Source organism: Lepisma saccharinum, chromosome 10, assembly GCF_977018435.1.
Source record: "Lepisma saccharinum chromosome 10, izLepSacc3.1, whole genome shotgun sequence".
In the NCBI taxonomy this organism is placed as follows: Eukaryota; Metazoa; Arthropoda; class Insecta; order Zygentoma; family Lepismatidae; genus Lepisma; species Lepisma saccharinum.
Genome location: NC_139238.1, coordinates 46,903,252 through 46,918,515, shown reverse-complemented (window position 1 = coordinate 46,918,515; position 15,264 = coordinate 46,903,252). Strand labels below are relative to the sequence as shown.

General features: G+C 35.9%; 1 long non-coding RNA gene across 1 annotated transcript; it reads left to right on the top strand.

The window, feature by feature from the left end:
• The first annotated feature begins 3,685 nt into the window (after nt 1–3,685).
• On the top strand, nt 3,686–14,654 carry LOC145994345 (uncharacterized). The gene is made up of 4 exons (XR_014442337.1): nt 3,686–3,745; nt 5,263–5,412; nt 6,752–6,823; nt 14,610–14,654. It is a non-coding gene; the product is annotated as an uncharacterized LOC145994345 (long non-coding RNA).
• The last annotated feature ends 610 nt before the right edge of the window (nt 14,655–15,264 follow it).

Genomic DNA, 15,264 nt, shown 5'->3' with positions numbered 1-15,264 from the left:
GTAGACGTCTGCCCCCTACCAAAATTGAGATTCCTGTTATAAAAACTGAACCGATCGAGAGTGAACCGGATGTGACAAAGGATTGTGATTTCATGAAAATACGTCAAGAAAACAGTTCTTCCCAAAATAAAACCGAATGTTCGGAACTGCACAACATAGATGTCTGTTTGGATCTTTATCTTGCAAATATATACTTTCTGAACACAGAAAAAACCAAATATGTAGCAGTAGGATTCGAAAAACAAACACCTTTCAATCTGGTATGGGAGTTTTCGCAACAAGGAAGATTACCCGTACGAATTAATTCTTCACAGATTAGAGAATTGTGTGTTTTGAAATCTGATGTACTTAATTACATCGAAACAGGTCGACGATTTAATTATCTCGTCACAGGGAATGTTACTGTCAGTGCTGTAAATTTTTTCGGAAAACGTTGTATTTCCATGTATCAACATTCCTCACCGGATGCTTTTATTTTTACACCCCCGGAACTACATTTATTTTTTTGTGAACTTTTCACACCCTTAAGAAAATTAACGAACGAACGTTATCATAAATTACAGCCACATATACAGACTTTTGTGCATTGTATCGAAAAGAATATGTTTTCAGAAAGAAAAGAAGTACCGGAAAACCTGATAAGCCATTTTCACGTTCTCTGGTACAACGAATTGATGATTGAAATATATCTTCAACACAATCTTGGACATTCATTGATATTATAAATAATTTTATTATCCATTATGTATTTTTACTGTAAATGTATATCTTTATATGTATATTATTAAATTGTAAGTAAAACATTTGAAAAAAAGGTTAAACATTTTTTATTTTTCTCTATTACAGTAGAAATGGTACATTTTCCAAACATTTTCAACTGCACAGGTTTTGTTCACATTTTTTGATTCACTATGTTCTCTACATTTCTTTTTCTCTACCGAAAGTTTCACACTCTCCAATTTTGGACACCCAAATTCTTCAATATTATCTACGGTTAACGTACTCATACGTTTTTCTCCGATACATTTTTCCAACCATTTAGTTTTTTCAGTACCTTTAACATACACATTTTCATTTACAAGTACAGAATATAAAAGATCTCCTAACTTCTCATACGGTACCCAACCATTTTCCCAGGAGAGTCCGTGTTTGTTTGCACGGAGCCAATAATTCACACGACGATATTTTTCACTTAACAAATGTAGACCGTATGGAGGTTTTACTAAATAATCAAATGTACATTCAAAAGGAGACTTCAATATTCCGACTTCTTTCCACACAAATTCACCGTCTTTTCCTCGTAAACCTTGAACGTCCAAAAAACGTACATCCATTGTTCAACAGGTAAAAACTGTCAATGTATTTTTAATAGATCCACGACATATAGCACACTTATCGAGTTGTGAGGCACAGGATCGACAACTGACAAAATGTCTGCACGGGAGAAACACTATATCGCAAACATTCAAAAAACAGATTTTACAAATCATTACAGAATCTGCATTTTTTTCAATAACTTTTTTTGCAGACTTTTCTCTATTAGCACAATATTTACATTCGACCTTATAATGTAGTAATGCAACACTTTGTATAAAACTACAATGGGGCACTGCTGCCAGATGTCTTATAACAGGACAATCTTCCGGTGTCCAATCACAAAAGCCATAAAAACAATATGAACACAGTACTCTATCACCGTGGCCTGAATAGTAACATCCTGCAGTCACTAACTCTTCAGGTGTCTGTTGTAATCCTACAGGCCACTTTTCGTAAGTTTTGTATCGAGAATCGACTGATAGGTAGTTATTACAATGCCCCGAAAATCGGTAGCAGGGGTAACTGAACACTTTCATAAATCAGCCAAAGAAAAACAATCTGATACAATAGGTGATGGGGTTCCAGGTATTGGTGATAACGGTACCGGCACAGTATCTTCTACATCACTATCGAACAGGGCTCTGGAAAAACCAAGACGATTCGAAGATAACACTGGAAAACAGGGGTGTCCTTCTAATTTACGTAGTAGAGAACGGTTGCAGGTAGTACACCACAAAATAGTTTTGTTCACTAACACGGCAAGCCACTCTTTCACTCTTTGCTTTAAAGCTTCGGCAATCTCATCTTCATCCTTCCTCTGAATGAGTTCACACGAACATTTGTGACTGGGAAATCCTGTTCTCTCATCCGTAAACTTTTTTCTTTCCACTATCTCCTTCAACGTCTCGCAGGAATGATGGACTGCTTCTCCCGATCTATTGAACAGGTAACATCCGCACCATGGAGCTTCACGTAGTGCTACGTACATAAACGGGAACTGTTTCAACACTCGCTGTACAGCCTCACGATCGGTATCGATATCGCCGCAGGATTCTATGACTTCCCAAAACTCTTCGTAACTTATCTCGTAGAAATTCAGAGCTTTCTCCGGAAACGTTATGTAATACTCTGCCATTGTGACACACTCTCGTTCTTTTTATACCGTCTACATATATATACCCTTCTTCCTATTACGTCATTTTCCTTAAACATGTCCAAATAAATACTTTTTGTATTCTTAAATTAATACAACGATCTTTGAATCAAATGAGTCAGCAACATTTTCCCGGCTTCTCAAAGACAGGTTGTTGACCTCTATACTGAATGCGTCATTAAATTCGAAAACCTAAATCAACCTCTGTACCGAAAAACAAACATAATAAAATAAAAAACAACAGTAAAACATTCCCCATCCGTTATCTATACCCTTTTAACCTCTATCTCAAACTCCACACATTTTTGGAACCCTGCCAAATAATTACAATGTCTGCTTGTTCACTCGAACATTAACCCGAGCCGGGAATTTCCAGTCACGTGACTTTCACGTGATTTTGGCGGGAAATTCTCAGAATCGACCCGAATCAACAATTTCCTATCACGTGATTTTCACGTGATTCACACAACATTTTCTAAACCTCAACCTCTTATCTATAACCTTTCACCTTTCTCAGACAACATTTTAATCATCATTCAACTGACTCAGTAATTTCCTGTTGAAATCAAGCTCGGGAATTTCCCGTTCCGGGGTCAAAAAACTCTTCAACCAATCAAAACTCAAAACACCTATGACGTCATCATCTCCTCATCCAAACAACCAATCAAATCTCTCACCCATATCTCAAACCCCGCCCATTTCTGGCCTCTCTCCAAAAATAAACAATGCTTGCTTGTCCACTGCCCTTTATCATCAATTGATCTTTCATCGATCTTTTCCAATCAATTGATTTATCGACCCATATCCGGGAACATAACTACTCTGTAGTGTCAGTTTCGATTAGCTTATTTGATCATAAGGTTGATTTATTTTATAAATATTATCGAGCCTTTTAAATTTGGGGATAAAAGTCGGAACATTTGAGTCTCAAAAATATCAGGTATAATATCATATCCAAGAACTGGCAGTTGGGAATGGAGATCGCTCCCATCGCCCCCCCAGTGGATCCGCCTGCCACAAAAGTTGTCTAAACCACCCCCACCCCCAAAGATCGTTGCTTTGTTTAAAGGACATTCACTTTTAGTGTCTTTTGTTGCAAGTCACGCGTCGTATACGGCGCGCTTTTCGTGTGGACCAATCGAAGGTCGTCTGGGACAAGCAGGCCCAGAATAGCCTTGCCGTTGACATTGTGTGAGGTCGTCTGTGCCGTGGGCAAGAATAGTTTGTCTGCTGAGTGGGTATTTGAAAGTGAAGATAAGAAAGCAGGATTCGAAGGTAAGTAAGTTCAATAACGTTTTCAATATTTTTACACTGTAAGTTTTCTTTATATATGCTCAGATTGTCCTATCCTAAATGCTTAGACCAAAATGTGTTTCACATTTCGAAATAATGACAGTACACGGTGAGAGGGCACTGTTTAGCATGCAGTGTGAGCCCTTTCAATAGTTCTCGTCCGAAGATTGGCATTCGTGATGGTTTGATTTGATTTGATTGATTCGTTTTATTTTACTTCGCGGTTTGTGCCTCTTGGCTAATTTTGAGAATATGGGGATGAGTGATGAAATTGATGAATGGACATTTACAAACAACCATGCCCAAGCGGGATTCGAACCCGGGACACCTGGCGTCGCAGCTCGACGTGCTAAGACATTTAAGTCCCCCCCCCCCAAGTTCAATTTGTGAATACTCGAACTCTGTAATGTTGCAAACAAAAGTAAATGCTATACAATCCGGTACAAACGAAAGATAATGTTACTTTAAACAGAATATGTGGATGTTTGGGGGAACAACGTTACAAAGGTTGACCCTACTACAATTATCACTGCTACTAGGATTCTCTATCATCTTTATTTCTTTCTCCGTTTTCATATGTTTCAATTTTTCTCTGCTCTCTTGGTTCCTCTGTTTCCATTTCCGTTATTCTTCTTTACCTTTTCTCTCTTTCTTTTTACGCTTCCTTCTCTCTTTCCCATTTCCTTCTATTTATGTTCTCTGTCATTCGCTGTCAATGTATCTTCGGTCTCTTTCACTCTCTCTCTTTGTGTTCTTCTGTTCTTGTGTGATTCTCGCTGCGCTGTAAGCAATCCCAATTTTTAACTGTTGGCTATTTGTGTTAGGAGGAGATGGGCCAAAAATATTTCGTTGTGGGCTAGAGCCCCCTTTGGTGTCGACTATTCTGACTGCGACTGGCACCTTCGTTTGGTGTGTGATGTTCCTAAAGTTGTAAAGTAACTTGTTGCGCATAATTCATAATCTTTCGTTATTGCCTGTCGGAACGTACCCCAGAGGGATTTTTAATTGATTTTTAAGTAAAGAGGCCAAAATAATGCAGTGGGATACTGTGGGACGTAAAGTTAATTTGCATGGGAAATATTATTTACAAAACAGGCTTCTGTAAGAGTTTATAAGATTTGTAAGCTGCTGCTTAAACTCCATTCATTCGTTGTAGTCGATTGCATCTAATTCACAATTTTTTAAAGGAAAAAAGACACATTGTAAACAAGGGCGTGAAAGTTAAATATACCTTGACATTAATTTTCTGGAGCAATGGTCGCCTTCCCACATTCAGACGCTGATATTCGTGAGGTTTTCTGTAGTGTGCGTCCATAGTATCTTCTAATTTTCGGTCCTTGGGGGATTCTAAACATTAACAATTTAAGTTAAGAAAACTTACAATTTCAAGCAGCAGCTAGAATTTCTTTTAGAGTGTTGTCTTAGATTTCTTTTACACATAAATATTGTTGTGTAACATAAAATTTTAAGTATTATTTTAATTTTCAACTCCTTTTCAGGAATGTGCCATGCATAGAGAGGAGTGAATACGGATAATACCCACAAACACACTCGCCTTAGTTCCAATCTACACTGAACATTTCGCCACTCATCACCGATAGCAGTTTTTCAAGGATCCTGCATGGGTTGGGTTTACACAGATATGCAATGTAAGTAGAGTAGTTCAAATCTAATTTTGTTCTCTTTTCAAGGGAATTTATTATTCATTATTTTCATAAGTTTTAAGCTGTAGGAACTTGAAATGAAGAGGTCTCTTAGGAAGTAAGCTTATATGTTGAGGTGGGAGGACCAGTGGCGACCACTATATGTACCCAGGTGTAGCGCACGCTAGAGGTGGTCAGCTAGTATTGAACATTTAGTCATCATAGTGAGTGTGAAAATAAAATTAAAGTGTCAAAGTACATGCATACATAGATACATGTATCAAGGAGTCCGAGGTTCCATACTCGGTAGTGGTTCAGATTTCACTTTGAACTTTAGGTGCAGCCCCGATTAGCCTTTCTGTGCATAAAGTGGACTTAAAAACAAATTCAAACAACAAATCTGGAAATAGGAAAGGGTGGGTGGGTGTCTCATAGCTTCGGTTATTTCTGTTTCAAAGGGAGTGTTCGCCACTGGAAAGGACAGTACTAATAGTTATACACAGTGTAGGCTGGAGTGTAAAACTTTGTTGTGACTGTCTTAAGAAGTATTTGGAAATTGATATGGCATACTAATTACACAATGTGTACAGCGAGATGTTAAAATATTATCAGGCAAGTTGTTCATAATTTTCAATATTTTTTGATGTCCCACGTGTATTTAAGGAATTGAACTGCATTGAACTTCTCCGGGAAATATTTATGCATCTCACTCTTTACATACCTTTCCTAATATCTTTGTTACACAATTAATTTCATGGAGGATTAGTGAAAAAAAATGGTTCACTAGACCACACAGCAAATATACTTCTGTGTCAGCATCTTTAAGTTCTGAGAATCGATTGCTGCTTGTGTACAATTTAGTGTTCTTGTGGATGTGGGATGAAGTAAGTGATTCATACATTTTATTTGTTTTCTCTTTTCAACTTGCAAAGTGAGGGTCTGTGATGCTACATTTATTGGCTATCAGTTACCCTGTAAAAGCCTACATACAAATTTTGTCTTTGGAAATTAAATTCATTTTGAGATGTTATGTAGAAGAAAACACACATATAAAGAAATTAATTCTTATTTGAAAAGTATCTAAACTTTCATCATTCTGGGTTTCTTTCATTCAATCTTCCACTGTATATATAGACATTCCTTAGGAGAATTTAAATTGCTGGGGGGATCCAAATGATACTAACTTTGCATGATAATTAACTTTTATATGTTAAATCCACTTGAACGCTTCAAATAGTCTCCCATCTATTAAGAAATATAGTTGTACAATAAACTGTTGTATTGAAGAAGTTAAATTTTTGCTACTTTCAAGATTAATCTAATTTAAATTTATTCCTTATTTCAGACATTGAATGCTGTTTAACTAAAATAACCACATCTGATGTTTGAAGATGATCCTGATTTTGTAAATGGAAATGTAAGTAAATAAATCAATTAACCTGTATGTAATCTGAAAATGTCAGAATCACATAAATAGAACTAGGAACGTAAAATATAATGCTGCGTGTGCGAACCATACATACACACCTTTCATTTTGTAATTAAGAATCTTTGGATATGCATTTCCAAAATGCACCTTAGCATAAATATACAAATTATAATCTTTATGTATTTCTTTCGTAGCCTACTAAACTTTCAATAGAACTTTATTTCTGCTACTTGAAAACAGAATCATATCCATGCTTTTATTTTTGGAGAGTTGAACTTTCATGTAGCTATGTCTTGTTTCTATAGAAAATATTTAAAATTGTCTCTTGTCTGCTGGGTGAAGGGATGGAATGAGGCATCCACTCACTTCTCCTTCTGGCACTGTGCCTGTTACATGCTAGTGTAATGTACAGAATAAATAAAATCTTTTTGCCTTTTCGCTACATGATGTTTACACATACACTTTGACAGGACAGAACTACAGGGTGCGAAATCATTGAAAACTGGTGGGGGAAGAAAGTTCTTAATTTACATTCCCCCTCCGCCACATGTGTGTATTATTAAAAGTAAATTAATTTGTCATGTGTCCCCATCCCTTACTGTAACTAAAATCAACATCTGCTACAGAGGCACAAGTGCCATCCGTATAAAGTGCAAATGCAGCAACACCTCTCCAAGGACGATCCAGATCACCACGTACAGTTTTACAGGTGGGCTATGGCGCAATTACAGCTAAATCCAAACGTCACTATGCAGATACTCCACTCCAATGAAGCAAACTTCTACGTAAATGGGGAGGTGAATATGCAAGACACGTGCTATTGGTCGCATGACAATCCCACATGGACAGATCCCTCCAAAATGACCGGTGCAGGCAAAATTAGGGTGTGGGCAGGCATATAGGGAACATGGATAATCCGTCCTTTTTACATTCAAGGAAATTAAATGTGGAACGATACCTGGAGATCCTACAGGAACAGATACTGCCAGCTCTGATGTCAGAAGATGGTACATTCCCCAGGTGTTTTTAAACAAGTTTCCCATTATGGCATCTAGATGCTTCAGTACCTGGATGAACAATTTCCTGGGGCATGGATTGGTCGACGTGTGCCAGTTGAATGGCCTGCCCAATCGCCAGACCTAACTCCAATGGATTTCTACCTTTGGGGACATGTTAATGCTATGGTGTATGGTGTGAAAATTTGTGATCTTCGTCATCTGGAACAACGTATCATGACTGCCTTTGAGCAAATTTCACCAGATACCTTGCTCGGTGTCCACAGACATTGGGAGAAGCATCTGCACACGTGCATTGCCCAGCACGGACAACATGTGGAGCACATTCTGTAACAGGTAAACATCACTTGCAGTTGCCAATAACATTTCACCAAATGAAGTTACATGAAATCTGATTTCAGATTTGACATCCTGACAAAATTCTAGCCTATGGTCATGTATCACATGACCAACCTGTCATTTTAAATAAAAAAGTTGAATTCAAGATGGCGGCCATCCCCGTGACATACTCAAAAAAGGTGTCCCCCTAGGCCTATTTTGTATCACCCATATCAAATTCTATGAAAATACATCACTGCAGATTTTACAAGGGGTGGTAAGGGACTTCTGATACACCCTGTAGATAACAGCGAAAGCAAACCACACAAAATTCACATCTGTGCTCTAGAAGCAATTCAAAGCTGATGTAATTTCCCAGATTTTATAATATTGCAGCAGTTTTTCTGGAAGGGGAGGAAAATTTTTAAAAATGTGCCCTGGTGGTGGCCAAAGGTCCAGCCGAGCCTTAAAAGCTGAGGCTGCAAAGTGGCATTCAGCACATATAATGACGCAAAGTAGCCATACAGAGAATTTTACTGGCTGCAGATCCAAACACCAGTCCCTCATTGGCCTAGAAGAAACAGTTGCCGGGTAATTAGTGGAAGCGAGGTTGACTTTTGAGTGCCTTACTAGAAGGTCACCCCTTACACACCCTTCAAATATTGATTATTATAACAGGGTGGCTACTCACCAGAAATTCCGGGTAAATTATTGGCTCCGGTAATTATGCATGAATTTTTCTCTGTATATATGAAAAATTGCAACTTTTATTAATCCAAAACCCATTGGTAAGTTTTTTCATCAAAATTTAGCTTTAATTTTTATCAAGGAAGGAAAAGAAAGCTGTAATGTTTCATGGATTAGTATATCCCATAACATTTGTGACTTGTTTGTAGATGTATTGTTAGTCTGAGTATATGTGGCAAATGTAAATTAAATATTTTAAATATATGCACTATTTAATTGAATTGAATTAAACATTTTTTAAAATGTTGGCATCACACACACCCTTTATAGTGTTAACCTTTTGCCACCCAAGCATCTCGATCGAGACGCTGTGTCAAGGTTGTAGTTTTTACGTTATAACTTTTCTATTTTTAGCTAGAATTTCGATTTTATTTTTTTATATTGTTCCTAACACATGTATTTAACAGAAATGGTTTTTTGCATTTTTTTGTCTTCATGAAAATGGAGGAAAATTTAGTAGTTGTGCTGTCTAGTATGTTTGTTTTGCATAGTAGTTGTGCTGTCTAATTTGGTTATGTTTGTCTTGTGTAGTAGTTGTGGTGTGTTTGTGTTTATATTGTGTTATAGTTGTGATGTATTTGGGTGTGTCTTGTGTAGTAGTTGTGCTGTCTAATGTGTTTGTGTTTGTCTTCTGTAGTAGTTCCTCCATTCATATTGGGGGTTAGGCGTAGAGCTGACAACTCTGCACTGTAAAAAGCCATGTCAAGAATCAGCAATATAAGGCCATGGATGTTCCCAAGGTAAAATATTCCGGAGGTAAAATAGTCCCCCGTTCGGATCTCCGGGTGGGGACTACTTTGGGAGGTCCCTGGACTAAGGATAAGATCTACATTAGGAATAAGGATATTAAATTAGGCACCTGGAATGTTCTGAGCCTTTACCGGCCTGGGGCATTTCAGTGTACAGTTAATGAGATAGTTAAGTATAAATTAGATGTAGTAGCTGTCCAGGAAGTTAGGTGGCCAGGAGAAGGGAATTGTAAAACTAAAAATTATACTTTTTTCTATGGTGGTACTGAAAATCATAATTTTGGAACAGGCTTTTTCATAAATAATAGAATTATCTCAGCTCTTAAAACAGTAGAATTTATTAATGATAGGATATCATATGCAGTTTTACAGGGTAGGTGGTGTAAAATTATTTTAATAAACATACATGCACCAACGGAAGATAAAGATGATAATACTAAAGATGATTTTTACACAGAGTTAGAACAGGTCTTTGATAAATTTTCTCAGTATGATATGAAAATTCTGTTAGGTGACTGTAATGCACAGATTGGCAAAGAAGAGACATTTAAACCCACAATTGGTAAAGAAAGTCTTCATGAATTAAGTAATGATAATGGTATAAGATTGATTACTTTTGCAACCTCAAAGAATTTAATTGTGAAAAGTACCACATTTAAACATAAAGATATCCATAAATATACCTGGTCTTCTCCAGATGGTAAAACTCATAATCAGATAGATCATATTCTCATTGATAAGAGAAGGCATACTAGTATAATTGACGTTCGTACACATAGAGGTGCTGACTGTGCCAGTGACCATTATTTAGTAATTGCTAAATTAAGAGAAAGACTCTCAGTGATAAATCATAAGCAACAAAATCTAAAAGTTCTAAAATTTGATACAGGAAAGTTTACTGATGAAAGAATTAAGAAAGATTACCAAATTAAACTGTCAAATAGATTTGATGTTTTGCAGGATTTAAATGATGATGAAAATATAAATGAAACAGACGTAAATAAGAATTGGGAGCACATACGTAATGCAATAGAATCAGCAGCTAAAGAAAGTATAGGATACCATAAACCGAGAAAAAGTAAGCCATGGTTTGATAATGAATGTCATAATCTAATAGAAATAAGAAATCAGGCTAGACTTAGGTGGTTAAATAACTCTGATGATACAAATCTAAACAATTATAATAGAATAAAGCGAGAAGTTAACCGCACGTTTAGAAGTAAAAAAAGAGATTACTTGAAAAGCAAAATTAACGAAATTGAAATAAACAGCAAAAATAAAAATATCAGAGATTTATATAAAGGTGTAAATGAGTTTAGAAAGGGGTGGCAACCTGAAGTACACTTGATAAAAGATAAAGACGGTGATTTTCTAGCTGACCCAAGCGATATTCTAAATAGATGGAAGAACTACTTTAATGACCTTTTAAATGTCCATGTAGGAGATAAATCAGAAGTAACTGAAGTACACACAGCAGAACCTTTAGTTCCAGAACCTAACTTGACTGAAGTTAAAGATGCTATTAAAAGGCTAAAGAATAACAAAGCACCTGGCATTGATTTAATACCAGCTGAGTTAATTAAATATGGTGGAAATTCATTAATATGTCAAATTCATAAATTAATTTGTTTAATATGGAATAAAGAAGAAATCCCTCAACAGTGGAAAGAATCCATAATTGTTCCTGTGTTTAAAAAAGGTGATAAAATGAACTGCAATAATTACCGTGGAATTTCTCTACTCTCAACAACATATAAAATATTATCTAACATTCTTTTAACAAGACTAACCCCATATGCTAATGAAATTATAGGTGATTATCAATGTGGATTTAAACGCAACAGATCAACTACAGATCAAATTTTTCACATCAGACAGACACTTGAAAAAAAGTGGGAATATAATCAAAATGTCCATCAGCTATTCATTGATTTCAAAAAAGCATATGATTCGGTCAAAAGAGATAAATTATATAATATATTAGTAGAGTTTGGAATACCTAAGAAGCTTGTTAGTATGATAAAAATATGCACCAGTGAAACAGAAAGTAAAATTCGTGTGGGTATTAATATGTCTGACAAATTTACAATTCATGATGGGTTAAAACAAGGAGATGCATTATCTCCATTGCTCTTTAATTTTGCCTTAGAATATGCTGTTAGGAAGGTAAACGAAACTAAAGAAGGACTAAAATTAAATGGTGTGACTCAGTTGTTAGCATATGCAGATGATGTAGACTTACTGGGGGATGATGTGAATACAATTAAGAATAATGCTAAAATATTTTTCAAAACTGCTAAAGAGATAGGTTTGGAAGTTAACAAAGAGAAAACTAAATATATGCTTACAGGCCGAAACCAAGTGTTAGGTAATAATCAAAATCTAATTATTGATAACAAATCGTTTGAAACAGTTTCCAAATTCAAATACTTAGGAGTAATATTAACAAATGAAAATTATATTAAAGAGGAAATAAAAAGTAGGCTTAATTCAGGAAATGCATGTTACTTCTCTCTTCATAAACTTTTGTCTTCTCGTTTAATATCTAAGAAACTAAAAGTTAAAATATACAAAACAGTAATATTGCCTGTAGTATTATATGGGTGTGAAACTTGGTCCCTTACATTGAAAGAGGAACATAAATTGAGAGTATTTGAAAATAGGATCCTTAGGAAAATATTTGGACCTAAAAGGGATGAGGAGACAGGTGAGTGGAGAAGGTTACATAATTTAGAACTACATAATTTGTATTCATGTCCAGATATTATTAGAATAATGAAATCAAGAAGACTTAGGTGGGCAGGCCATGTGGCACGAATGGGAGAGGAAAGAGGAGTTTACAGGATTCTTGTTGGGAAACCTGATGGTAAGAGACCAGTAGGAAGGCCAAGACGAAGATGGAGGGACAACGTCGAGATGGACCTAAGGGAAATCGGTAGGGATGGAAAAGAGTATATAGAACTTGCTCAAGATAGGGAAAGATGGAAGGCCTGTGTTGCTGCAGCCATGAACCTTCGGGTTTAAGAAGGCTAGAGAGTTAGTTAGTTAGTTAGTAGTTAAATTAATTTGTTACTTTTATACATATCAGATATTGTAAAGCAGCCAACTAATTCCTTTAGTAACTTGGTTAAAGATGTTATAAATTATGAAATAGTTGAAGTGCTTTTATTATGTGTAAGTTTTTGTTTTGTTTGTGCTTTATGTTAATATAAATCAATTAGATTTCATAGTTATAATTTTCTTGCATTCTTGTTTTACTTTAATTGTGCGTATTGGTGTAGATTTGTTAATGATTTCTTGAGAGAGAAAGCATTCAATACTCACAACTACACTAATTTGTGTGTGTTTTCGATATTATTCTTAGTACAGTATATTTGAAATTAAAAGTAATTGCTTATCTTTCGTTTGTTATAACAAAAAATCTTCCCCCAGGCCAATGTTGGTGGTGGGAAATCCCCCTGTCCCCCCAGGATTTCGCACCCTGCAGAACTAACAGAAACAAAAGAAAGCTAAAGCTAAACACTCAAAAATTAGTAAAAAAAATATTTTTCACACCAACATTGAATGGTACTGTTTGAGCTCTTAGGCGACACCAGAAAGGTGTTTGTGTGTGTGTATTGGGGGGCAATCCATTGACTTAACTTAATAGTAGAACAAATATTAACAATAAGAATCATGGTTATGATAATAATTTTACAGTAATAACTATTATAACAAAAAAATAAAATTATATTATTATTATTACTATTATTAAATCCTTTGGGAGAACTACTAGATGAATGAATATCAAGTACAACTTTTCCTTATTACTATATATTTTTTTTTTTTTACATTTTACACAGTTAGTGTATTGAAATGCACAGTTATTCTGTTTTATCTTTAAGTTTTAACTTTTCAATAAAAGCTTTCTAAACATTATTTATGTTATAACAACTTCTGCTTTTTGTGACTTGAAATGGCCGATGGCAATTCCAGGGGGTGGGGGGGGGGTCAACGGATATGTTCCACCTCCATCTCCCGACACCGATGTTTCAGCACAAAATATTATCCTAAAGTAATTTCTTACTTTTGAAGATAGTGTGCCATTTCCAGTTATATGCTGTGGCGTGCCCAGTAGTCAGCCCTCATTTCGCTATTTTTTTCTGCCTGTTTATAGCCCCATCATCACCCTCCTTTTATAGGCCCTTGCTTATGAAATAAAAGCATGCATGTTTATATTACCTTTGCATAATAGGGTGACATACTCTTAGTCCCTCCACCTGTTCATTCAATCAGTGGCGCACGCAAGGGGGGTTACTGGGTTTAACCTCCCCCCCCCCGAGCTTTAAATATTATGGGAAATGCTGTGTAAAATAAATTGCCAATTTAGTGCTACTGCATTCAATGTAGAAACTGATCAGCTTGAGGGCCTCCCCGATGGTGCAGTGGTAGGTCGTTGCCTTGTAATCAAGGGGCCCTGGGTTCGATACCCTGTGGAGGCACATAGTGGTTCGGATCCCACTTTGAACCGCAGGTCCAGTCTCGATTAGCCATATTGTGCATAAAGTGGACTTAAAACACCAAGTCAATCTATCAATTGAGCAGCTTGACTGATTGATTTTGTTTATTTTTCTTCGCATTTCTGCCACTTTTGGGCTAATTGCGAACATGAGGATGAGTGATGATATGATGGAATGGATGAATGGACACTCACAAAGAACACCTGTGCTCAGGCTGGGATTCGAACTCGACACCCCAGGCGTTTTAGCATGCTTTCGTAACCATTCATCCATGAAGGCTGGCTACTCAAGCTTGAATCACTTTGTATGCACACATCACTAGTATACTTTTCAGGGAAGTATTAAGACTCATAAATGTTATAAGTACATTCTAAACTATCACACTCTGACCTAAATGCATTCTTGGTTATATTCTTATTTACTCTTACATTTTTTCTCCTTTCAGATCATGGACGCCTTTCCATACAGACATTTTAAAGGAATACAGCATGCAAATTTTAAGCAATGAAGTAAAATTCCTCTTTTTTTGGATAAAATTGTGAGAACTATGTTGAATTATTGCAAGATGAAATGTACGAATATTGTAAATAAAGTTGAATTTTTTGCTAACTGGTAACTTTATTTCTTCAACCTAATCTTTGGGGCGAAAAAAATTAAGCTCTGTATTTGAAATAGAGTGGTTAAAAATTATGTATATGAACATTTATAACTTCTACTAAATTTGCTCTGCCTTCTTAAGAATGTACATTTTCGTTTCTAATTAATTTATTAAAGAACTGAAATAGGTTCTAAAAGCACCAAAAATCACTCACATTGTAATGATTGTGGCACTGAACTGAGTGTGCAGAACCAACAGCAAAGGAAAGGTAAGGTTGAATTATTGCTTAATGTGTATGCATTTAGTGGCAAGGTAGTATTTTTCAGAGATTATCCCCTTACCATGTATGTATATACTTGCATCCAACGTATACATAAAATTTATCTACGGATATACAAGTATACAGTATTTTGTTGTGTTAAGTATGTCATTTATTTATCCTAGCAATGTATGTGAGCATGAGTGTTGCTTTCCAAACAGTACAGAAAGAAGTTGTTATTTT